This window comes from Camelus bactrianus, chromosome 16 (assembly GCF_048773025.1).
Source record: "Camelus bactrianus isolate YW-2024 breed Bactrian camel chromosome 16, ASM4877302v1, whole genome shotgun sequence".
In the NCBI taxonomy this organism is placed as follows: Eukaryota; Metazoa; Chordata; class Mammalia; order Artiodactyla; family Camelidae; genus Camelus; species Camelus bactrianus.
In genome coordinates, this window is record NC_133554.1 from 33,644,712 (window position 1) to 33,671,260 (window position 26,549).

At 38.5% G+C, this 26,549-nt stretch overlaps 1 protein-coding gene across 4 annotated transcripts in view; it reads right to left on the reverse strand.

Annotated features, from left to right (window-relative positions):
- The window catches only part of ZNF652 (zinc finger protein 652), a 56,789-nt gene extending 31,903 nt beyond the window's left edge, over positions 1-24,886 (reverse strand). The window contains exons 1-2 of one of the 4 annotated variants that reach the window (XM_074343007.1): positions 24,642-24,886; positions 5,318-5,394 (exon numbers count right to left, since the gene is read on the reverse strand). The gene's annotated coding sequence lies outside the window, so the exon portion shown is untranslated. Of the gene's footprint in view, positions 1-5,311; positions 5,395-23,659; positions 23,767-24,641 lie in introns of those variants that run through there. The other 3 variants (XM_074343006.1, XM_074343005.1, XM_074343008.1) reach the window with 3 other exon arrangements.
- Positions 24,887-26,549: the final 1,663 nt, after the last annotated feature.

Here is a 26,549-nt window from a genome sequence, read left to right on the forward strand (position 1 = left end):
CTTGATCATTATTAAGTGATATCCTGCCTATTAGCTTTACTAAGAAAAATTAGAGACTTAAAAGGCCTTGTGAATCTTTCTTTTCTTAAACTCCTAAAGGTAACACCTTAAATTAGAACTGAGATATACTTAGCAGGTACAGATGTTCACATCGTGACTACCTATAATGTTAGCCGTTATTAGAGGCCTATATACATGTCAATTTGACTAGATCATTGTGAATCTGAATTAAAAACTCATTTAGAAAATGAAAGTAACTGAGAAACGCCCTCATTATATTCCTATATTTTACAAAAATAAAAATTCCAAGTATTTTAGCTGTGTGAACATCAGGAAATGTTGGAATTTAATTTATATATTTGACTTACCAAGAGACAAAGGACTGTTACTCTTTTCTCACTAAAAAATTCTGACGCTTCAAAACTTAACACTTAGAGAAAAAGTTTAACTGAACTGGTCTTAAACCAAGTATAAACAAATAATCTAAAACAAAAATATTTGAAACCAGATGGGAAGGTTTACCCAAACCATGACATACCCAAACATGTCCAATGGAAAAAGACAAACTGCTAACATACAACCTGTCTTTTCGTTCCCCTAAGTCTATATGTTCCTCTCCTTAGCAGTAACTGTAACTCTTAAATTTTAAAGAATCTTTGGAAAACTACAAATCCTCTCTCCCCCAAAAATGAACACACAAAATTTTACATGCAATTTCAAGGAGTTTGCCCATTTCTGGAAACCCATCCATGCATCCCACAGGGACCCCAAAGCCCCAGTCTAAGAACTCCTGCCATATAGCAGATTTTACTTTTCTGTATTCGTAATATACACTTAGGTTAGGATTGTAAATTAAAATTTTTTCTACCTCCTTTGCTCTTCTTCCTACCCCTTTTCCTCCCAATCCCTCTAACATATCTATGGTCATGAATGAATTCACAGTTGAATGAAAAAACAGTGTTGAGTAACATCATTAAATGTAGAATAAAAGATCCAAGTGGGAACCCCAATATGCTACTTAACCAGATGTATGACCTCGGACAAGTCAATTAATCTCATTTGATCCCAATGTGTTTCCCTGTAAAACCAGAATAACAGTACCCTCGGCTATTTAATCTGATAACAGAGGCAAAGTTCCCAGCACACAGGGGGCTTTCAGTGCTGGCTCCTTTCTTCTTCCTATTTGAGAGGAAGAATCCCTAAAGAATTTACAGATTACGGATAGCAGAGCAGAGATTTATGTAATTTTAGAGTTTGTTGCATGTATTTTTTCTAGTGAATATGATGTAGTGAAGATGAAACAAAGGAAAAGATGGGGAAGGGAAAGTTTTTTGTTTTTTTTTTTTGATTACCAAAATAAAATCCACTTTATTCCTTCCCTCAAAAATAAGTTCTTCAAAAGATTACACATTGCACTTGAGGTGCTTATACTTAGACTGATAGAGCCATTTTGGTGACTACATCCTTCTCATAAGCTGTGCTAATATCAGGGTTTCAGCAATGGTGACCATGGACCTAGATGGACAATATTATGTGTTACTAGTTGCTGTATCACCATGGGGAAAGTTTAAAAAATGAAACAGGCTACAAGCTACTAAAGTAAGAATATAAATTGAACTTTATCAAAATAAAAAACTTTTGTGTGTCAAAGGACACTATCTGGAAAGTAAAGAGATAACCCACAGAATGGGGAAAAAATATTTGCAAATCATAGATCCAATAAAGGTCTAGTATTCAGAATATATAAAGAACTCTTACAACTCAACAATAAAAAGATAACCTAATTTTTAAATGGGCAAAGCACTTGAATAAACATTTCTCCAAAGAAGATACACAAATGGCCAATATGTACAGAAAAATATGCTCGATATCTTTAGCCATTTGAAAAAAGCAAATCAAAACCACAGTATGATACCACTTCACATCTACTAGGATGGTTATAATAAAAACTGGAAAGAAGCAAATGTTTGCCAGGATGTGGAGACATTGGAAGCTTCATACATTACGATGGGAATATAAACTGCTATTTTTTAAAATACTTTGGCAGTTCCTCAAAATGTCAAACATAGAGTTACCATATGACCCAGCATTCCACTCCTAGGTATGTACTCAAGAGAACTGAAAATATATGGTCATACAAAAACCTGTACATAAATGTTCACAGCAGCATTGTTCAGAACAGCCAAAAAGGGGAAGCAATCCAAATATACATCAACTGGTAATGAATGTATACATAAAATGTATATCCACACAACAGAACACTATCGGGTCATAAAAAAGAATGAAGTACTGATGCATTGTACAATACGGATGAATCCTGAAAACATTCTGCTAAGTGAAAGACGCCAGACTCAAAAGTCTATACACTGTATGATTCCTTTTATATGAAAAGGTCAGAATAAGCAAATCCCTGGAGACAAAATAAATTAGTGGTTGAGAGGATCTAGGATTAGGGAAGAGCAGGGAGTGACTGCTAACAGGTTCCATGGTTTTTTTTGGGCTGCTGAAAATGTTTTGGAAACAGATACTGGTGACGGTTGCACAACCTTCTGAACATACTAAAAAACATGGAACTGTACACTTTAAAATGGTGAATTGTATGGTAGATGACCAGTATAAATAAATAAATATGTAAATAAATTAAATGAGATAGGCTATCTGGACACTAGTAGTCCAAAGACAATATGAAATAAAAGATTATCTGAAAATCAGGTACTTTATATTAAAATGACATTACTGATTTACTGGTTAGGTCACAAGTGATGAACTGGGCTCTAACAGCAGTGATGGAGTGAGACTGACTGGAAATTTTACAACCATCCACAGTGCTGAGAGTCAGTGGATCTAGGCCGGCTCTATCTGGGGCTCTTCCATACTGCTTAGCAAGTTATTTTACCTTTTAAACTCCCAGTTTTCTTTACTGTACAATTAGGGGATTCCCTTCCACCACGGACATTTACTGTTTGTGCTGATTATTTATTTTCATTCTCTTGCCTAGTTCATCTGGTTACCTCCTGTCACACAGTATTCCCAGCCTTTTCAACATTAAGGGCTATTGTACACTCCCCTCTCCCCACGCCCCTGCCATGTTCCCATGGAGCACTGTTTTTAAAAGTTGTGTCTAAGAATTTGCATTTAGATCATTTTTTTTTATTTTTTACTAGCCAAATACAAAAAAGTGGCCTATCATAACTTTTTGGTTAGAATGTCTAGCTTTTACCAGAATTCCTATTTGACTTTCTGAACACTAAAATGAGCTTGTTAATCTCAGGTCGGGGACACCTGGGTTAAGGGAATGTATTACCTACAATCTCCAAATGAGTATGGACACTAAATGGGACTGAGCCCATAGCCTAAACTCTAGTATCAGTAACTTTTTCCAAAAACAACACTGGGTCCACAAGACTTTCTCAGAGAGACATGACCACACTTAACACGATTCCTTGGATGATTCTACTCATTCCTCTGCCTCAGTCATAAGGCACTTAATAAGCCAAACTGGATGTAGAAGAAATCTATGAAGCCTCAGATACCTGTCATATCCACTATTATCTCCCTTTTTTTTTTTAATGGTCCTTTAAAAAAAATAAGTTGTAGGTTCAGTGAAACAAAACCAGGCAGCAATGCCACAACTGTGTCAAAATTAAAGGCAAAAGTGCCCAACTACTCTGTAGGTGGTGGAGAGAACACTACCCCACAGGGGCGTTCTATGCTGGATGTTGGCAAACTGAGCCAATGGCTCCTCCCTCTCTCGGGATGTACAGCTGAACATAAAGAAGAGGTTGATACCAGGGTCCGGGTTGTAACCCTAACCACACTGAGTTAAGGCTAGGTTATCTATCACAGTCTTGGAAGTGATGAGACTCTGTTTACTAAAACTGCTGCTACTCAAACATGCGGTTTATTTATGAATGTCCAGGTCTTTCTTCTCCAAAGAGAGAAACAGCTTTTGTTTTTTCCTGATTATAAAGGCGAAGCTCATAGATCAAAAAAGCTTACACACTAAGTGTTTTCTGTCCGATTCCTACACTCTACTCTTCATTAACAAGCTCTGACACTATCTAACATAAGGAGAAGATACTTATTTATTTATTCCCTCAAATAATGATTGTATTGGCCCCAATCTTCACAAGCTTCAAATCTGTTTGGGGAGCAAGAATTATACACAAAAAATAAGCTACCATTTGCAAATGAAACAAATGTTATTTTTTAAAGGTGCCATGTAATTATTTAAAAGAGCAAGAAAGATGTAGAAGGGACAGGCTATGGAAGGCCCTGTGAAGAGCATGAGAGCTGAGCCAGGTCCTGAAGGATGGAGGGGTCTGAAAAAGCAGAGAGGAACTGAGGAGACAGGCTGAGGAGAGGGCTTTGTGAGTAGGGCTGTCATTGTGAATAAGCAGAGCATACTAAGAGGTAAAGACACGGGTGCAGCCAGAGGGATCTTCCCAGGGGGTTAGTCGGTGGTAAGGTTATAAATGGAGAGTAGGGACAGAAAATGGAGGGGTTTGATTGGAGAGCTGAGAGAGATGGGCATCACTAACAGTGGCAGACAGAGCCAAAAAGTGAAATCAACAGATTTTCCTCTTTACATGTGAAGGATAAAGAAAAAGAAAGTATCAAAGATGATTCAGACAATCTGAATTTCATTCCTATATCTAACAGGAAAACACACGTGGAAAAGCACATATTTTTATTACTGTTAACACAATCAGATTCAGAGACCTTATCTAGTTCTATCTTTTGCACAGTGAATAGGTAAGGTTTTTTTTTTTTTTGCTAAATATTCCTAAAATTCCTTTACAACGACAAGCACTGCCAAAAAATTAAGTCCAAACCTCCTTCAAGATTAGACCCCTCACTTTACCTTTCTAACCTCATTTTCCTCCACATCCTTCCACAAACCCTATTAGGGTCTGTCTACTCAGTGTCCCCTGAGCAAGCCATGTAACTCTCATGCCAGTCACTTGTGTATCCTGCCTCGTCAGCCGAGAATGCTTTCATCTCTCTCCCTATCAACTGAATCTCACGAATCTCTCAATATTCAGTTCAAACACCACTTACACTTCCTGAAATTCCCCAGCTCCATCACTTTTCCTGTGTGTATTTCCACTATACTTCTCCTGGTTTTATTATGTTTATTTCATCCTATACTGTATAAAAATTATTTATATGTCCACATATCCATTGCAAGTGATTGGTTTAGAGGTGGGCCCATGATTAAGTTTTGGACAGTTGAGACTTAAGTGGAAGTCAGCTGGAAGGCTTCTGGGAAGGATTCCAAAACTCTTAAAAAGCATAAGAAAGCACTAACCACCACCTTCTGCTGGATGTTGTCTTGTCTGGATATGATGCTTGGAACCGTGGTACCCATCTTGCATCCATGATGAGAGTTGGCTAAAGGACAAAAGCAGACACATCCAAGTGGCAGAGCAGAAAGGTGGAAAAAATGTGGGTATTTGATGATGTCACTAAACAACAGATTTAAACCAATCCTAGACTGAGACATCTTGTTACTTGTTATGATAAATTTTCCTTATTTTCAAATTATTTTGAATTGGATTTTCTATCATTTGAAGCCTAAGACATCCTAATTTCTACAGTCATGCTTGAGATACATATTAGACATCTAAGCAGAGATGTCAAGTAGTCAACTGGACAGAAGAGTGTGACGATCAGGGAGAAGTCAGGACTGGAGCTATATATTTGGGAGACAGCAGCACACGGAAAGAATTCAAATTTGAGGGCTAGGAAGACAGTACAGAGAAAAGAAAGCTTTAGGGCACCCTAAGGGCAGAAGAAAAAAGGCCAACAAAGAAGAGAGAAGAAATTAACACTGATATAAGACAAAAACACTCACCTGCAATGCACAGAAGCCAAGAGATTTAAAAAAATATTTTTTTCAAGAAAGAAGAACTGGTCAACTATATCAAATGCTACTATAACACTAAGTAAGACACAGAAGAGTGACTACTAAATTTAGTGGCCAAATAATTCCTTAACATGAAGGCCCTCTTGTCCTTCCACAGCCTCCTTCTCCCTGGAAAATCAGCCGTCCTGAGTTAATGAGTATAATGGTTAAGGGCTCAGACTTGGGCCGACTTCCAGAGCTACAACTCATTAGCTGTGGAGTCTACTCAACCCACTGGCCTCTCCTGTGAGAGGAAGCTGGGATGGGACTCCAAATGGAGAACAGGTCTGAGTTCAGTTTTTAAAGACGGGACAGACCTGAGTGTGTTTAAATGCTGGTGGGAAGGAACACCTTTTACCACACACACACACACACACAACAAACTCCATTACAAGAAAACAGTTTGGAATTCATTATAGTAGAAGGTCAGTCCACTAAGCTTTAAAAAATTACATATAGAAGAAAAAGTATGATAAATACACAATCTTAAGCTCTACCTCATTGCAGAACATATCAACCAAAAGAAAAAAATATATATATTACAATAAGTAGTCATTGTAAAAAGCCAATGAAAAGTGCCTAATTTTCTCTTGGTTACACTATGAAGATGATTCCAATACTAAAACACAAAGTACTAAACCAAAAACTTTCAGTTTTTTTAAAAGCTAAGGAAATCTATAACATAGCTATCTAAAATCATTTGGAATACCCTCTTAAAACACTTTCAGTCTTTAATATAGTCTCAAGTGTTTAGTATATTCTGAAGTATTTTTCCCCTTTGGTTTTGCTGAACAAATATGCTATCTGGACATAAGCTTTCTATAGACTTGTGTACAACAACCACATAAGAACATACTAACACATTTTAATGTTCACTTCAGGAAATTCTAAAATTTAAAACCACTCCAAATTAAAATATGACCACTTCAAAGAAAAGGGGATAATTTCAAAGTTAAGACCAAAACAGCTTTTGATACAAACCACTGCATGTTGCAGAAACAGTAACCTAGTTTCATTTTGAGTATAGTGTTTGTTGCCCTCAAGGGATCTGCAACTTTCGAGCAAGATTTTTTCATTAAATGCCAGATAACAGGTAAAACAGAGGAGAAAAAAAAAAATCAATACATCTCAACTCTTCAGTTTAAGGGCGGAAAAGCATGGTCCTTAAGAACACATGCAAACACGTATCCATGTACGATATTGACAAGCTTCTGTTAGTTATTGGTGAGATAACACTACAATTTTAACTCAAGGCTCAACTGCAGTACCTGTGGCAATTTAACAATCTGCTTGTGAGGAGCAAAAATCCCTCAGCATCAAGCAAAATTATTCTTGGCTATCTGCTCTGTGGCCCAATAATTGGTCAGTAACAACCTGAGCAGAGAAAGCTGAATTCTTAATTACCAGTTCCCAAAATGTGGTTCTCTATATTGAACTGTGAATGACTGTGCATATTTCAAAGAGACAAAAATCCCAAACATCCACATTTCTGAGTGGACAACCTGTTTGTTCCAAGACACTCTCTCCCCATAAGCCCAAGAGAAGTTACTTTAAGGGTATAAAATAAATTAATTAGTAACAATACACACTTTAGACATTTATATTTTAACTGCCCTGGAATGTCTAAAAAAATGAGTCTATGAGCAGCAGAGGCACCGAGTCCAAGAGGAAGTGAACAGACTCCTGGCTTGCAGACAAATGAGTGAGTAGGTGGAGGAAACATTTATGTGGGGAGGATGATTTTTATACGATGCTTTCCTTAATCTAAAGAAAACCACAGCTCTTCACAATATATGCTATAAATAGATGTAATCGGTCAAAAACTTGAATAAATATTTGCCTGCCTGCTTGTTTTGTTTTTAAATAACTTTTGTCATAAACCAAATCCAGTGAGTGAGCAAGATAATCAAGACAACATGACCAAGCAGGTTGCCCAGTCAAAGGCCTGGGGACATATGACGAAGACTAATTCCCCTTCATCTGTTTATACTGAAGAAAAGATTTTAATTAGCAATGTGGGGTTTTACTATAATAGCTTTAAATATACTTCCCTTACCAAAATCACAGTTTTCACACTGGCTCACATCAATGCAAAATTTCTATCACCTACTTTTGGCAATATCCTTAAGAAATGTGACTAGAGCAACCAAAGATAGTTTTGATCACAGAAACATTGTTCAAGTAATTGCTCCCTCCTTCCCAGCTTCTCCCCACTAAAACCCCACATTTACCTAAGAGTTACAAAGTTCCTGTCAAATAAGTGTTAATCTCTTTTATAAGAAGAGGAAACTAAGGCCTGCTAGCTAAAAGGACAATGAGAGGGGATTCCGAGGGAGGAAGAACTAGTTGAGTATATAACTGCTATACTCTTTTAACCCTTCAAATAAAATCTAGCCAGAAGATAAAAGACTTCTCTTTGGGACTGAAGATGAGGATTGCTGGTAAAGAGGTAATTCTAGAGCTTCTAGTATTTTTACAACAAAAATGTACTATCTCTGTAATAAACAAAGAAACTAATCCTGAACTTAAAAACTAAATGAATTCATCAAATCTATTCAGATTCAATACGTAAGATCTTCTAGATGCAAGTGTTGCTGAAAGACAGTTGGAAAAAAGTGCAAACATAATTTAACCAAGCATAAAAAACACTTAAATCTACACCAAGCCTCGAAATATCAGCAGATTTTTAGTAACATTCAACAAATTGAGCACCTACCATGGGTGAGGTGCCACAGACATAACTATGAGCATGACAGATACGCTCCCTGGTCTCAGAAAACTCACAATATTGCCAAATAAATAGGGTGACTGTATATCCTACTTTGCTGGGCAAGGTCCTGGTTTATACCTATTTCTCCCAGAGTAATTATTAATAATGCCCCTCTCACATATCTCCCATCCTGGACAATAAATCATATGGTTACCCATTTATGCAAAACCAAACATACTACTGTACGTACATGCCAATAGGTTTGTAAACTATGTATCACTTCCAGGTTTTATCTTTTTTAAATTCATTTTATTCATTTTTATTATACATTATATTTTCTCAAATTATAAAAAGTAACTTATTTTGAGGGGGAGGCTATAGCTCAAGTGGTAGAGCGCATGCTTAGCATGCACGAGGCCCTGGATTCAATCCCCAGTACCTCCTCTAAAAATAAAGAAATAAATAAACCTAATTACCTCCCTCTCCCCCCAAGAAAAAAACTAAAAACAAACAAACAAAAACCTTATTTTAGAACTTCATCTCATTCTGATATATACCTGTCATACAATAAAACCAAAGATCTGCTTTAATCAAATAAGGGAAAATCAAAACCTGATTTTATCATATCAAAATGTATACAAAGTAAATAAATCAAATGAATAAAAAATAAAAACTTTAAAGACTATAAGCCCCCTGAGAACAGGTAGTTCTTTCTAAAATACTACTTCAACATTCCAGCCTGTGTCTAGCTCAGTACTGAGAACATATTATGGTCCAGATATTTCCCACTAAAAGGAAACAGGACAGGAAACACGTAAGTCTGGAACATTTTATCATAATGGAAAGCAAGAAAGCTCTCAAAGACCACCAAGGTTGTGTCAAAAAGACTCAGAAGCCAGGCTGATAAGCTCCTAACAGATAAAAACAGGACAACTGAGTATTAACAAGGATTAATAACAGTAGTGGGTTGAAACACACCAAATAAGCTTAAATACAATGGTCACCTTTAGAGGCTACTAAGAGAACCAACTCATTCTTTTAAAACTGCTAAGTGAAGGGCAAGAATCAAGCATTTAGTCTGCCATTCCTATCAGATATGTACCTTAAGGAAAATAAAACTGTTCTTTCCATCAGTGATCCATAACAGTACCAAAAAAGAAACAACCAGTGCTATATGTCTCCTGGTAGAATTATAGACCACCACCAATTAGTCTGGCCCCACATCTATGTATGAGAAAAACTGAATCTTAATCGGATCAAGCCTGCAAATCTAAAAGCCAATTTACAGGAAATAAAAGAGACTGAGGAACATGTTAAATGATACCACGTGCATACAATCAGCACAATCCTGACTACTGAAAACTATACAACCAATGATATGGGTTCTTCAACAAAAACCACAAGGAAAAAGAAAGACAGGAATCGGGCAGGGGCGGGGGGAGGAGAGAGAGAAAAAAAAAAAAGGAAGGAAGGAGGATCTATAGATTTAGAGACTTAACAGACATATTTACCAATCACGTTTCTTTGGACCTTAATTCAACATTCCAGCCTGTGTCTAAATGTTGGAAAAACAAACTGAAAAACAATTATGAGTCAACTGGGAAGTATAAACACTGACTGAATACTTAATGATGTTCAGAAGTTTTTTAGTGTAAAAATGGTATTTAGTTGTCATTTTTGAAAAAGAATTCCCATAAATAATATGATATGATGTCTAGCATTGCTTCAAAGTAACTGAAGGGAGAGGGGTATAGTGAGGGCAGATACAAGATTAGCCGTGTGTTAATAATTGTTAAAGCTGGGAGATGGGCATATTAGGTTCATTATACTATTTTTCTTTTTTATATTTGAGAATCCTATAATATCAAAGATTGTTTCCAAAAGCTGTATTACTTCCTTTGAAAGACTAAAAATAATAACATAATTTAGAAACATATAGGTCACTATAACTTGCCAACAATGAAGAAAAAAATATTTTCTATTAACTATAATTGATTCTACATTAACCTTTTGATATGACTAGGAATTACAAAAGAAGTAAAATACAGTTTGAAAATCCATCCATATGTATTATGACTACATTTAAAGCATGCGTTCTGGGCTTGTATTGTTCATTTTATGAGGGGGAGGTAATCAGGTTTCTTCATGGATTTCTGCTTGGAGGAGGTACTGGGGATCGAACCTCTGACCTGCTGGGTGCTGAGCATGCGCTTACCACTTGAGACATACCCTTCCCCTATGACTACATTTAATTTTCTCTTTTCACAACTTAAATTTCATACCTCTAAAAACTATAATGTAAGCAATATGATATATTTCTGGTTTAATAAAACTTTAATCCCAAAATATGCCAACATACAATGATCAAAAGTATAAAAGAAAAGTTAAACTTGTTAGCAGTAAAACAACTTGCCTGGTGAGATCATCAGTCAAGATAAGAATCCAGCCTTCTAGATAGTATCCACTACTGTATCCCAGATACTCATTTAGCTTCTAATTTTTCAATGACAGGACAATAAAACTGAACCAAAAACTTTTGTCTTCATGTGGAACTTACCATGTAGATCGGGTAGGGTTTTAGATCTGATTGCTCTTAAGTACGCAGCCATTGTTTTAGTAAGAACTGGAATTAAGGCTGCTTTATATGTGTTCTCCAGCTGACTCACTACACAGTATTCTCTGCTACCTTCATATATACAGGTCCAACCAAGAAACCATTATCCAAACAAAGTACATGCATGTTTACAGGAGAGAGGCTTAAGGGTGAGCAGAAGACCATTTCAGATGGTTTTCTAAGCTGGCTGTACTATGAGGTAACCAGGATTCTCTTCTTACTCTGTCAGTGCTGTGGCGCTGTGTTACCTTAAGCACAATGGGCTGAAGCATTTCGTTGTATCAAAATCAGATGTAAGCACAGACCACGGCAATGGTTCTTACCATTAAAAGAAAAACTACCTTCTTCTTCCCTGGTTTGCTCCCTCCATCCTAAGTCAGCAAATATCATGTATTCTTAGTTCTAAACTGCACATTTCATTGTTTCTAAATCAAGAATGCTACATACTTTTCCTCAGTTCTAGGATGCTACTGATTTAAGTTCTTATTTTATGGTCAAGTTTATGGAAGATCCAAATGAAGCAGCTATAGTCTCTGACCTCACGTTTCCAACTACATGTTCATTTTTGGCTGTTCCCTCTGCCTTACCCCAATATCTAATGAACCAACAAGTCCTATTTTTAAAAACTGTCCTTCCTGCTCTAACTGCTTACATAACCTCCCAGTTTAGGCCCTAATCACCTCATACACAGATTACAGCAGTCATTCTGCCTCCATCTTTCAAATCACTTTACACAGAGATCATCTAAAATACATTTTTTCTAAAGAATTTGGATCATGTAACTCCCTAGCTACAAAACCTTTATTGGTTTCTTGAGCCCTGGAATAAAGTTTAACTTCTTAGCAAAGTATTCAAAAACCCTCCACCATCTGAACCCAACTGACTTTTTCAGTCTTGGCTCCCAAAGTCCTCCTCTCCCACCTAACATCCTCATGCTATTTCTCAAATGCATCTTGATTTTTTCCACCTTTAAACATTTGATTATGTCATTCTTTCCTTTTACCTACTCACTGTCCCCTCTACCACCCACCCCAATATGACTATAAGATCCTAGCCATATTTCAAGACCTAGCTTAAGTACCTTCTTCATGAAGCTTTTCTTGACCACCATTTTTGTTTCCTAGAATGCTTAGGAGGATTTTTTTGTTCTTTTAAAAAAAAGTGTAAGCTAATGGGGGGAATACTCAGAAGTTCCATTTAAGCTGGGAGGAAAGTGATTTTAAAAGTCCGTATCTATATGATGTTGCAAATTTCTTCCTTCTCTTCCATAAACTAAACTATTTCAAGAAATGATTCAAATTAATATAGTGAGTTTGGATGCCATGGGTTGCCTCGGGAGGGATTCTTTGTATTAGTAAGTGCAGAGTGAAAGATATCCAAGTACTACCCTATATATAATAGAACTCTGCCTTAAGATCAGCAGCTTTGTCTCCTACAAGAACTGCCTAATACTAATATTCTCTCAGAACCAGACACTGTAGACAGTGAAACCACTTGGCAGAAGTTAATTTCCCAGTAAACAAAAGGCAGCTATTTCCCATGTGCTCCTGGAGATAGGGACTGGTAACTACTGAGAAGGGTACCACTGTGCAAGAGCTACACTCATGATGTTATAAATCATGTTTCTGCATGGACACAAGGGGGTGGGGGAAAAGATCTTCAACCCTACCCTAAAAGGGACTTGGCTGAATGTCTGTGAACATCAAGAGATAACTTCTGAAGACAATAACGTCAAAGACAAATCTGTCTAAACAAATATAAAGATCCAGATACATTATATATAGTACATACATATGTACAATGTATGACTAAAATTAATCTATGAAAAGATACTCAAGCTTAAGAATAGAGTTTAAAAGCCTGAGTTAGGATATTTTCAAATAGTAAAAGAATGTCAGTTGAAAAACTAGTGAAATTTGAATTAAATCCGGTGTTAAGCTGACAGTAATGTACCAGTGCTGATTTCTCAGTTTCTGTAAGACTTTATTTAACAATAAGGGAACTGGATGAGGTGGTATCTATGTGGGTACTCTCTCTGCAACTTTTCTGTAAATCTAAAATTATTCCAAAATTTTAAATGTCTTAATTTTAAAAAAGAGCACTTACAAGATAACATAAATTGAGCTGTAATCAACATTAATAGATTTCTTTGAATCAAAAATGTGAGTTGCTTCATTAGTTTTCCTCAAAAGTGAATTTTTTTTAATTGACTTTTTAAAACTTTGATGTTTTTAAACACTCTCAAGTTTACTTAGTAAAGACTATCAATTAGCAAATGGGCTGGGTCTTTTCAGCAGGACCCATGTACAAACATGTTTAGATATGTTTTATGGCTTCAATCTTAAGCTGGCAAATGCCAAGGTAACCTGACTGACTTCTGACATCAACTGGCATGGCTGACTACAGCTCAGAATGCTGTGTCAATATGGAGTAACCTTCCTTAGAGCCGTTTAGCGCTATTTTCCTAAGTGTGAAGTATGTGTATTTTGGGACCCAGCCTTCAGGAATTTCCCATTAGTTGTTAATGACACAGGTATAAAAAGATGTGTATACAAGGGCATTCATAACAGCACTGTTTAATATAGCAAAAACCTGAAACAAATAATGGTACACACAGACACCGGCATACCACATAGCCATCTGAATTATGACATAGATTTATATTAACTGACACAGAAGTATGTCCACATTAAAAAAAAAAAAAAAGACTAAAGAACATTGTGGGAATGGAAGCATGCAATCTCATTATGTATAACTAGGTACATACAATTATGCATATATAAGCTCCTATTGAGAGACATCTCAGGAGAGGGTTAAGGGTTGGGGAGGAGATCTTTTATTTTTCCTTTATATTTTTCTGTAATCCTTAAATAATTTTGGATAAGCATGTATAATTTTTTAGAAAAATAATGAAGCTATTAAAATAATAATGTTATATAGAAGCAATTTATTTCACACTCAAGTCAGATATTAAGGACAAGCACCCAAATACGTAACCTTAAAAAGTGATCCCCAATCACGACTGAAAATGATGAAGTATCTGTTATTAAACTTACTGTAGACTATAACCCTAGAAAACTAAGAAACAGTTACAAAAATATCAGATATTATCCAAAAGACTCTAGGTTGTCAATGCTAACCGTAACATTAGGTGTATAATTTTAGCTTATAGATGGACACATGTTACAGTATTATTATGCTTAGCTAGAGCTAAACTATAGTTATAAATATCAAGTTATTTCATATGAATTCTATTTATAAATACGTATATTGCTTATACTGTTTGTAGTTTAGATGAGATCAGTCAATAGATTTTTGGGGGGCACAACCAAGACAAATCTGTCCTCTTGCCAAGGATTTCTCTCCATACCAACAAATTGAGGAGCTGCAAGAGAACTTACGACACATTCAATATTTTCTATTATATAAGAGATGAAGTAAGAAAGAAGCTCAAAAAAGTTACAAGGTTCCTGTAAAATCAACAGCTAGTTGATGGCAGAGCTGGGCCTACCACCTAGATTTTAGTCATAAGACTCAAAATGAATTAGTACTACATAGCTATTAGGATGGCCAAAATAAAAAATATTAACAATATCAAGTGTTAGCAAAAAAGCAGAACAAATGGGACTTGCAATGTTACTGGTGAGATGCAAAAGAGCACACAGAGCACAGTCTGGCAGGTTCCTTTAAAGTTAAACATACACACCATATGACCAAGCAATCCCATACCTAGGTGTTTACTCTGGAGAAGAGTAAACTTAGACTCACCTAAAACTGTAAACAATCCAAATGTCCTTCAACTGGTGAATGAATAAGCAATCTGTGGTACATTCACAAAGTGGAACATTACTTGGCAATAAAAAGGAACAAACTGATACACACGAAAACTTGGCTGAATCTCAAAGGCATTATGTTGAGTGAAAGAAGCCAGTCTCAAAAGGTTACATACCGAATGATCCCATTTATATAGCATACACCAAAAGATAAAACTACAGAGACAACAGATCAACAGTCACCAGAGTGCAGGGTGGGGAACAGTGTGAATGCAAAGGGATTGCAGGAGGGAGTTTTTGGGTGATGAAATTATTCTGTATCCTGATTGTGGCAGTGGTTACATGAATCTATACAGGTACTGATACTCAAAGAGCTGTATACATGCCAAAATGTCCATTTTACTGTACATCAATTTAAAAATTAAAACAAATTACTTACTCAGTCTCTGGTTTCTAAAAGCCAGAAATACTTATGAATTTTTAAATTCAATTTTAAAATTAATTTTTCAATTAGCAAAATAGAATGATTTGATGGGTCTTTTCTTACAAAAATCTCAATGCCAAGAAAAGAATACATTCAACTTGGCAAGTTACATAACCTCAATTTGTCTTAATTTCCCTGTTGGTAAAATGGGGATAATACCTACTTCAAAGGATTCTATGAGGATTAAATGATAGACAAATAAAATATAGACATACACATAGTATACATAACTTTGGGTATAGAAATGGAAGACAACTCCAACCAGGGAACTTTTAAGTTTTGCCTTTTTGGAGAACTAGGTTCTGACAACTGCTTTTCTGAGAGCCATCTCTGAAATACAGTCCAAGCCCAGAGTCTGATTTTCACACAGAAGTAAAAAATTCACTACTGAGTCCTTGATGTATTTTTATTCTGTACCACTCTACACAAGTACATTGTTGTTTAAACCAGGCTCTGTGTTAAAGGTTATGCTATAGAGTTTATTAAAAATCTCTTTGTATATATTCGTTAGTCCCCTCAATTCTATCTAACTTAATGAATAAACAGGTAGACAGTGCTTACGTGTGTGTGTGTGTGTGTGTGTGTGTGTGTGTGTGTGTGTGTATTTAGCAATAGTAAGTGTACAATTCCTTAGAAGAACATAGCTCAAATGCTAAGCAAAATGAGGATCCAAACTTAACCCTTCCGGAGTTTCAGGTCTTTAAGAATTACTGCTCTAAATGGAATAAGTAAGGTTATAAATACGATGATTTTCTTCATGCCACATTTCTTAGCTTTCTATTTTAAACTCATACCTCTAAGCACAGCATTTATCATTCCTCCTACCCCCATTTAATCCAGTAAACATTTGCTTAGCATCTACCTCAAGAAAATCAGTTTTGTTAAGCTCAACTTAGGGCAGTGATTTTCAAACTGCCTGGCCCAATTCAATTTTTTTTCCCAAATGAAATAGAATAAAATAACAGACTGTGTCACAGATAGTAAGGGTAAGTACTGTTTCATGACGTTCCTGTTTCAGTTATGGGTGCGGGTGTGTATGTGAGTGAACACATGTGGGCATGCACACACTGCTTCTTACTGTGGATCATGGTCCAAAAGTTTGAAAAATGGTGCTATAGGGAATTAAATAAACAACAGTTCTAGATTTAGAACAGTCCAACCCTGCAGCAGTTGGCTTCTGTGGACATGTCTTTTAGTACTCACTGTATCACCTGACCTTAGAGACATAAGTCAACTTTAAAGAAAAAAAATCTCACTTTCCATCTGAGGTGATGAAAAGGTTGAAGAGACTGAAAGGCAGAACAAACTATCTTTTGGGTATTGTCATAATTCCTGACAAGTTAAAATGGATGCAGAAGTGTATACCTTCTTTACTACAACCTGACAGGAGGAAACTAGCCATTTGAAAATAGATGATTTTTCTACCATACATGTATTTTCCATATTCAATTTAACCATTTTCTCACTTAGAAATATTAAGGTTTTTTTTAACTTACCATATTATACAAGATTTAAATATACCTTATGTCAAACAACCAAATGTCTTCTTTTATTAGAGCAGAGCAAGACACACATTAGTATCATAAAAGTAAAAATGTATCTGCTTTTGAAAAAATTATACTCCTAAAAGTTTTTCTTGTACTTTATATATATATGGGGGGGGGGGAGGAGAGAGAGAGAGGGAGAGGGACTTTTACTCTTTGTGAATAACTTTTTTATATAAAAGCTGTATTCCAAAATAATTTGGCTTTACCCACTAGGAGACTATAAACAGCCAATTAAAAAACCTTATACTAAAACTAGTATTCATATTTAAAATCCTATTACTATTTAGAAAATTACCTAGCTCATTTCTTCTCTAGACTAGATAAACTACTGAGTTTCACATGCCAAATCTAACAAAGCCAATGCTAAAATTGCTACCTGTACTAGGTAGCATCAGTTTAGTGAAGCTGCTTTCCAAAAGGATTTCTCAGAATCAGCACAGCTGACATTTTTGACCCAATAATTCTTGGTTGTGGGGGGCTGTACCGTGCATTGCAGGATGTTTCGCGGCATCCTTGGCCTCTACCCACTAGGTGCCAGTAGCACACCCTGAGCACCACTGGTGACAAAGATGTCTCCAGACATTGCCAAATGACTTCTGAAGGCAAAAATCGCCCTTGGTTGAGAACCACTACTTTACAGGTTTATATGTTAATCATTATTTCCATATTTGGGCAAAAAGAGGGGGAAATGGCATTACTGTAATTAAAGCAAAAAATCTGATCAAATGCAGTTTTTAATAGAAACAATGATACCTCAGCAGTTACTACAGTGCATGGGTACACAGAATCACATTTCACCAGCCAACTGGTTGGCAGCTCTACCAAATTTCAAAATATTCAAGACAAAGTTAATTATATTTAAGTTTAAGTATAAGTAAGTTTTTCAAGTCGCTAACTTGTTTAAAAACTTGGGTTTCCAAAACATTCAAATATATGGCAGTTATAAAACCTGTATTAAGTAAAAAATTTTAATAACTAGCAAAATAAGAATTTCAATATTATGAAATGAGGCAGTAAAAAGAAATATTTAGCAGTTACAAAAACAAATATTTCAAGAGTTGCAATTATTTTAGCGACATTTTCCATCATATTTAACCCCCTTTCAAGGATAAAAGAATATGGGGTTTGCTCTTAGGTTGACTTGAGAACTCTCTAAATATCATGAAAATCCAAGCTAGATCTTTGAGAATGTACTAAAAAAAAAAAAAAAGGTTTAAAATTGCTTTGCCATACTGAATATTTCAATATTTAATTTGAAATAGGTCATTATAATTCTCCTATGGATCAGCTGGGGGATACTTTTTAAATTAAAAAAAAATCCTTAGTAGATATATGCTTGAAGGATCAAAAATTTTATGTACAGAAGAGAATATAGTGACTAGAGGAGCATTATTCTAATAGCTACACCAGAAACAATTCAAATGTCCATAAATGGTAGAATGGAGAAATAAACTACATATATGCATACAATGGAGTATTATATGAGATAAACTAATTCCTGTTATACACAATGATACGGATGAATCTTATAAGCCAAACACAAATGAGTACATACTGTATTACACTTAAATATAGCTTAGAGATTTTCCACAGCCGTATATAGTTGCTTCACTCTTTTTCGTAGCTATACAAAATACATTCTATTGCATGAATATATCCTAACTTATTTATTCAATTCTATACTGATAAACATTTAGGTTTTTCCCAAATTTTTGCTGAGTTAATTTAAATGGCTTTATATGCTTGGTGTGCTAGAAATAAGATTCCCTACAAGGAGGATCTTTCAGGCAAGGGAACTGCAAACCCTAGCTTCTAGGATATTAACACGGGAAAAGCCCCTGGGCATCTGGGTCACAGGAACTGGGATAAAACACAGGTTAATCCACAAAATTGAGAATATAAACACTCTCCTTGCCACCCTCTCAAAAAACAAAACAAAACAACACTTTGCCATGTATTTCAACATTGACAGGCTGCTGATACTGCTCTAGATATGTTAAGGCGATATATTCAAAAGGGTGAAAACAATTCATAAGGGCCTAGTTATGAATCTAATTTTATAGGTTACATAACGTAATTAAGAAGTCATTTTCCATTGAATTCCCCAAACTGAATCAAAATTCCAAAGCTGAAAAGTATAAATGTGTTAAAGACTATATTCTTCAGCAGCATTAAAGACTAAAGGAATCACCTGACACTATATACCTTTGTGAAATCCAGCTAGTTATAACCCTCTGCATAGTAAGACCAAGAAATCCGGCTAAGGAGCCATTCTTTGCATCATTTCCATTTCTGTTCTCTTCCAACAATCCCTTCTCACCACACATTGACTGGTCTACCAAGAAACGAAAGAAGCAACTAGCTATCTGCTAAACCATTTGACTCTAGTAAACTGGAAAAAATAATTTTAAAAAACAGCACCCCCTCCCAAGAAAAAGTTTACTTACCAAAATGTATTATAGTTGAGGAAAAAAAATATGTAACTCAATCACCTAAATTGTGTTTGTTAGTCAGTCTGGGCACACACAGCATTAGTGCTGTTGCTATTATACATGCTGGCAAGGTTGTTTTTTCAAGTGTTCTGCAAAATCTAAGGCAAGTCTAAGACCATTATTTGCCAGTCCCTCTTTATCAGCAATCCAATACTGATTCCACTGACAGGAAGCCCTTAGGTGGCTCAATAATAAAAGAAAAGAAGGCTTAGCAGATTCCCTTGAGGTAAATGCTAATAATGCAATACTGATGTGTCTACATTACCTGAAAAGTCTCTAGCTAACTATTGTGGGTTCATGGACTTATCACTGCAAAATGATATTTTGCAAAAATGACAAGAGTAATTTAATTCTATAGAGCCCAAGAAATCCTATTTTAAAAGCTCTATGTACTGAATAAACCTATATACATGTCCTTGAATCTACTTTTCAAAGTAACCACTCTATTGAAATATGTTTAAAAAGGGAAAAAAAATGTCATATTTCACCATAAAACTGCCTTTTTGAGTAAAAACAAGGCTAGGAACTATACACACAATCTAAAGGTATAGGCCCAAAGTGGAGAGCTGACAAAATCTGACAGGTAAAGGGAACTTGCTTTTCTTCCCTTCACCCACCAAAGCAAAAATGCCTAACGCACTCAAACTTATAGCCCTAATAACAGTTTATGATCAGAAGGGAAATGGGAATCCTTTAAGAAAACAATGTTCATAAGTGTTTTCAAAAATCAAAGATAACTGTTGTATAAACAAACAGATTAACTAGAAGAAGCATCTGATGTCTTCACTGATTCTACCAAGCACTTCATGGCTTGCATTAACCATGAAAATTTACACAAGGCTTTGCACGTGATTCAACCCTGGACACAGAACTCATTGAGCTACGTTAATGTCCTAAAATACCCCTTTCACCGCATAAGCTCTGAATAGGCTTAAAACAAGCACAGCCTGTGGGTAACACTGTAGAATTTGGAGCTAAGTTTTATTGTCTCCACCAAGTTCAGCCAGCCACAGAGCAACAAATCAAAGTTCCAATAAGCACACTGCACCTGCAAGACTTAGGTGTGCTCCAAGTCAAATATTTGCAATTTTTTCGTCCCAAATCTGCACAAATGAGAGTATGCAGCTCGCAGCACCAGACCTCTAAATCCTGTAAGCCAAAATGATCTGTAGTTTCACTCCCACGTCACTCACACGCTACCTTTTACTGAGTCCTTAACATGTATATGTGACAGGAATTGTTTCAGCAGTTTGCATATACTATCTTTAATCCTCAAAGCAAATCCCACTCTGCTGATCAGGAAACTGAGGCTAGAGAGGTCAAGGTGACTTGTCCAATGCCAGAAAGCCAATGGAGCTTTAGTCAAACCTGGCTCTGCCTGGCTCCAGGGAGACGGGTTGTCTCCCAGATCCCCATTCAGCTACCATCACTAACTGCAACACCGGCTCACCTTCATCAAAGTAAATCCAAGTGCTAACAGTCTGAAATGATGACAGGAGATGAGAAAAAAATCATACCTTAAACCGTAGCACAAGACCCAGGAGTTCCTAGCAAGGAAATGCAGTCACCTTCTTTAGCATAACTAATTCCAAAGGCTATGGTTCAAAATAGAACAGAATCCACAGTTGGGTTTTTTTGTTGTTGGCTGTCTCTCAACTGACTTTTTAGAACAAGGGAAATGAAACTCAAAAGTATATTCACACTTCTGGCGAAATTTTCTAAAGCTCTTGAGAAAAGAGTGATTTTTAAAAACAGTTCACCTTTACAGTTTACTTCGATGGGCTCCAGACATTCAAAAACAAAATCACATCAGCAGCATTACTAATCAAGTTTCTTCTACGGACTTGAAAAGTATTTTCTTACCACACTACAAGATTACTTCCCATACTGAGAGCAGAAATGGAAACAGCTCTGGGTGTCACAAATCAGATCTTGAGGCCACAGTTGCAGAAAGTCAGTGCTGCTTCCCTTGAGTAGGAGCTGCTGATCTGAAACCTCCTAAGGGAAGGGTGTCTGAAGAAGAGCGCTGAAAAAAACTAAAAACTAAAGCAAGCTGTTTGTACTAATGAGAGCGAGCTGCTGGCACCACTACTCCTTAAGTGTTTCACTGCTATGCAATTGTTTTCCAGCTTCCAAGCTCTGAATCTGGCAGAGAGAATGCTGTTCTCACAGTCATAGGAGTTATATGATCAGCTGCTCTGTGGTGTGTGGGTGTTTAACTAGGTAAGTGACTGGTTACAGGAGGTTCTGCAATACTAAATCAAGGAAGTATGCTGTCCCCTGAGATTTTAACAATCTATCACTATACTATGCTGACAAAGAAAAGTAACATTTTTGCAACTTTGAAACAGTTTGGGTTTAGGATACGCAAATAATTTCTGACAGTAAAACCTGAGGCACTACACGAACAAAAAAAAATAACCTATAATATAAGCCACTTCAGTCATGTTTATTAGATAATAAAAAATGCAATATTTGCCATCTCAGCGTGCTTTCAAACTTCATAGGTACACTGCATAATTATTAGAATAAATGCTATTCTTCAGGTGTATAAAACACGTTCTATGCAAGATTCCAAAGCTCCCTTGCCTTTCAAAAAGCTGTTAATGCCGTAAATTCCTTGGTCTCTCAGAAGCCTCAAAATATGAAAAAAAAAATGAAGTCACCAAAGGATTCTTTAAGTGAAAAATATCATCAGAACTATAAGCTCCTGGAGAGCTGGGGCCTGTGCTTCTTTTATATCACTGTCCATCACAACACTATCACACACTGGAAGAAATGTCTCTTGATTTAAATACAATCAAAAGGCAAAGGCTGGATACAGAGGGATTTAACGAATAGCTGATATTTATCCCCTGCTTAATGATAGAATGGTGCAACATTCATGCCTACTTCTAGATTTCAAACATGGAGACGGAATTCCCTAATTATAATTAAAATTCTTCCATTAAAAGAAAAATTTTAAATGGATGATTCTGATGGTAATATCACCCTGAATAAAGACATGAAATCATATTTAATAAAGCTGAAAAATCTTCATGGAGCAGGTACTCTACTACAGGAATGATAAAGCCTTAAGAGATCAGATCAACCTCAAACAACACAGAACGATTCCAGATAGGCACCATAAAACAGACCATGGACACCCCTGCTGAAATCTGCTACATTTAGAATATAATGCAAGGAACATACATTATCAATTGGTCAGACTTAGACAAGTTATTTTGACTCCAGTTTTAACTTTTTCTGAAACTTTCACATACATCTTTCTACTGGAAGATAGGAAAATGGTGCCTTACAAATATCTAACTGTAATCAAAGAACAAAACACAAGGATACACAGTTAATCTACTTTGCTGCTTACTGCTCAGGACCAAAGTTATGCCAATCTTTAACAGAAAAACAAAACAAAGCAAAACACAAAATTCAAAGTCCTTTCACTTTTGCATAATACAGATCTTAAGCTGAGGTCCCAGGACCAGGTTCAAGATGACTGTAATTGCACACAAAATTATGTGTGTCTGTTTTATTGAGAAGAGGGCCCTAAAGGTTTCCATGACCCCAAAGGAAGGTTAAGAACCACTGAACTAGATATTTCCAGGATCCCTAAAACTCAGCAGTGAACACTTTAAACAAAATTACACTAAAGGTAGTATCTACCCGAATACATGTGCACAGGTCCTGATACAAACAGCCAAGATACCTGCCAGCCCTATCACAGTACACCACTCTCAAATCAGCCCCATATGGGAATGTCACCTGCATTCAGGGCATACACTCACACATGCCAGCCACAGCAGCTCTTCATTCCCTAAGCATACACATGTTGTCAAGAAAGCATGTGCTAGTTGCCATTCCCAGAACAATACGGACCTAGCCATTGCTGGAAAAAAATATACAGACATTCTTCCCAAAATACTACCCTATGTATTTACTATGGCTTGACCATAGATGTTAAACATTACAACAAAATAAGTGAAATTCCCACACAGCATATGTATGTAATTAACTGGGAAAAAAGCATCACTCAGGTATTACTGAGGGTCCACAAGAGATGCATATAAGGGAAACAACTGTAATAATGATGCTTGAACACGGGGACAATCTGCGGACAATCAAAGACAGACTCACACAGCAACGTCCTGATAACATGGTTGTGGAAAGCACCCTTCTCCAAAGGCAAAAACACATTCCTTTGACTGGCACAGGCCATTCCTGACAATGGATCCGCGATGACAGAGATTGTTCGGCAATCAGGAAGGGGGGGGGGGGGGAGAGAGAGAGCGTGTGTGTGTGTGTGTGTGTGTGTGTGTGTGTGTGTGTGTGTGTGTGTGTGTGTGTGTGTGTGTTGGGGGAGAGACTGCTAGATGTGATCAAAGACTGGCCCTCTTCAAGAAGAGCATATGGGATCTTAAATCGTGAAGACGGTCTTCGAGGGTGAGGTAGGAGCATTTATCATTTCTACAGGAGACATCCCTCGACAACGGACATGTTCTGTACAGATGTAACTGGGGTGTCACTACCTTTAGTGGCTCCCATCTAAGAATCTTAAGTAGAGCCTGATTGGAGGGGAAGAGCAGGCGGGGGTGGAGAAAGGTCTGCATTACCCTCTGGGTGAGTGTTGGGCGGGTGTACACTAGATGCATTTTATCTCGGGCGGCACAATACTCCCAGGGGTTGGAGGTTTGGGCGCAACCGCAGGGCAGGGGAGGCAGTGGGTGCAAGCCACTAGCTGCAGGGCAGGAGAATGCTCGCAGGACAACCGGTGCAAACCTCCCCTGGGCCCGCTAACCCGTGCAACCCCGGCCTCCCCCTGGGCCTCGGGGCGAGCGGACTCTGCAAAACTGGAGCCTAGCTCGAGTCCGGGAAGGAGGGGACGAAGGGGCAGAAGCGGGCGCCCCCGGCCCAGGCTCGGGACCAGAAGAGCGCAGCGCCCGGGGCCTCCCCGCCGAATGGGGGCTGCTTCGGCCTAGCGCACGCAGCTGCCTCGGCGAAGGGTTAACCCGGCTCCCAGAGCCCCGGTCGGCTCGGCGGGTGGCGGAGAGGAAGGGCTGCTGCCAGGGGCGCAGCAGCGACTGTGGCGTGTGCGTGGGGGGCAGGGGCCCCTACTCACCCGGGCCGGCCGCCTCCGCCTCCGCCGCCCCGACCGCCGCCTCGGCGGTCCATCCCTGCGGCGGGGGGCCTGTAGCCGCGGCGCTCGAGTAACAACCGCCGGCCGGGCCGGCCCCTCCCCCCCGCCCAACGTCTGTCCCGAGGGCCGCTCCGCAGACCCGGCCTCGGCCGCCGCCGCCGCCGCCGCCGCCGCCGCAGCGCTACGTGGCCGCCGCTCCGACGTCTCGCGACTGCCTTCCGAGCGCGCGAGGGCGAGCGGGGCCGGCGGGGCGGGCGGCGCGCGGGGAGGGAGGCAGGGGAGGGGGTGTGCGTGTGTGGTTCTGTGTGCGGAGAGGGGGGCAGGGAGGGAGGACGAGAGGCGGCGAGAGCGCGCGCGCGCCCGCGGCCCCTTCCCTCGCCGGCCCCCCCGCCCAACAGGGAGCCCGACACCTCCCTCCGCCCGCCCCCCTGGCATCTCGGCCGCTGGGCGCGGCGGCGCGCATGCGCAGCTCTCGGGGCTGGCCCCGGCGCACCTTTTCTCCCTCCTGCCACTTCGTGAGAGCTCCGCCGCCCTTGTAACCGCTGACTCCCGCTCCACCCACGCCGCCCCTACTCCGCCCACTCCCGAGCGCCCAGGTAAAGGCATGGAGTGCGCGTGCGCACCGCTCTCCTGGGGTCTGGGGGCGTGGTTGCTGAAAGGAAGCCAAACCGTAGAGTGGGAGGGAGCTTTGGGCTGGCTGAGGGGTGGGATTCCACAAAGTAGGGGGCAGTTTAGGATTCGGGAAAGGTGAGGTGAAGAACGGGGGCCAAAGTAGAAAAGTAGGCCCAAGTGAGATTTAGAAAGTAAAAGAGACTTTGGTTTATGAAATACGTTAAAAAAAAAATCTTGACTCTGCTCTCGTTACTGGAAGGCAGTGTGAGTGACAGGACAGAAATAAAAGGCAAAATATAAGCAGTGTGGTCATTCGCCAGATGAATGGGACAGCTAATAAAAACTGGAGAAATTTAGAGATTGCTGAAGTGGTCAGAAAAATAAATTTAGAGCCGCACTTGTTCTGTGTCCAAGAATAGGGAAGGGGGGGTGGTGCTTGCGCGTGCGCTTGAGACAGAGCTGCTGAAAGAAAGGAAGCCTCCATTGAAGTATTACAGCATTATGACTAATTAGCTATTAATCATTAATATAATTAATGGTATTATTAGCTAACAAGGTAGCATTTATCCAAGTTCAGAGCCAAGAGAGGGTGTCCATAATTGAAAGGGCTTGGAGTACCGAGAGGGGAAATGAACAAGGCAAGGTGAAGGCCTAGGGTGGAGTAGAACCAACGCACGACCTTTCCCATCATAAACCAAATTTCCCTGATGTTTTCCAAATCTTACCGTAATTGGAACTCCTTATTCTCCCTCCGTTATTTAAAGCACACTTAGCAAGTGTTCCTGCACTGAGGCTGACCTCTCTAAACATTTTCTATTCAGATGCAGCTACTTCTCCCCAAAATAGCACCCCCCAAAAGAAATTCCTGTGGGAAGTAAAATAACCTGAGTCTGGGAAAAGGTTAGGGAGGAGACTGAAACTTTATAAAGGGATTCAAGGACTGACTCTATCCTTGGCTCCTTCCAAAAACTGTTGCTTGGATTTAATTACACTTGGACTCCAGACCCCAGGAATTGCAATTTAGCAACTGTGGGTCATGTTCTTCAATAGTGAGTGTCTTCCATGGATAAACACTAAAAATGATACCATATTTCAGCAGGTAGAGAGAAAATCTTCAGGCAGAAGAGGAGGAAATAAGCATAAAGTAGTACAAGGAAAAATTTAGATTCAATGTGAAAAAGAACTTGGCATCTATGGGGGCCAGTGAGCCCAGAACATCTGAGATGTCTAGCTTTGCCTTCTCGGACATTTGATCCATTCCCCACCCTCTGATTGTGA